Source organism: Trypanosoma equiperdum (assembly GCF_001457755.1).
Source record: "Trypanosoma equiperdum strain OVI genome assembly, contig: ctg_1946, whole genome shotgun sequence".
Taxonomy (NCBI): Eukaryota; Euglenozoa; class Kinetoplastea; order Trypanosomatida; family Trypanosomatidae; genus Trypanosoma; species Trypanosoma equiperdum.
The window spans coordinates 4,089-4,534 of record NW_027124000.1 but is presented as its reverse complement, the minus strand read 5'-3'; positions in this window follow the sequence as shown (position 1 = coordinate 4,534).

Sequence of the window (446 nt, the reverse complement as noted above, 5' to 3'; positions counted from 1 at the left end):
TATAACATACGTTTTTCTAATTTAGGCGTTTTAAAATTAGCTAACTTCACTAATGAAAAAATGAATTTTCGGATTTACACAGAATAAAAGATCACAGTTTCTATGAATTATTTTAAATCAATTATAACATGTGACTCACACATTAGAATATTTAAATTATCACTCCAAATGGTTGCGTTTTTCATATTTTCAACTTGCGAAAAGACTGAACTCACCATCGAAGGACATTGTAATTGTGAAAAAAAATTAAGGTAAAATTTGTTTATCAAAACGTTTCAGCTTTTATATCTCAACCTATATTGTTCTACAAATATTGGAATCATTTCTGAATCAATTAAATCATGTAGTTTTTTAGAATACCACACATATTTTCATGTTTGGAAATATAAACATCATGGTTTCTTATCTACACTATTTAGCGATAAGTTTTTTTGTTTGTCAGTGTT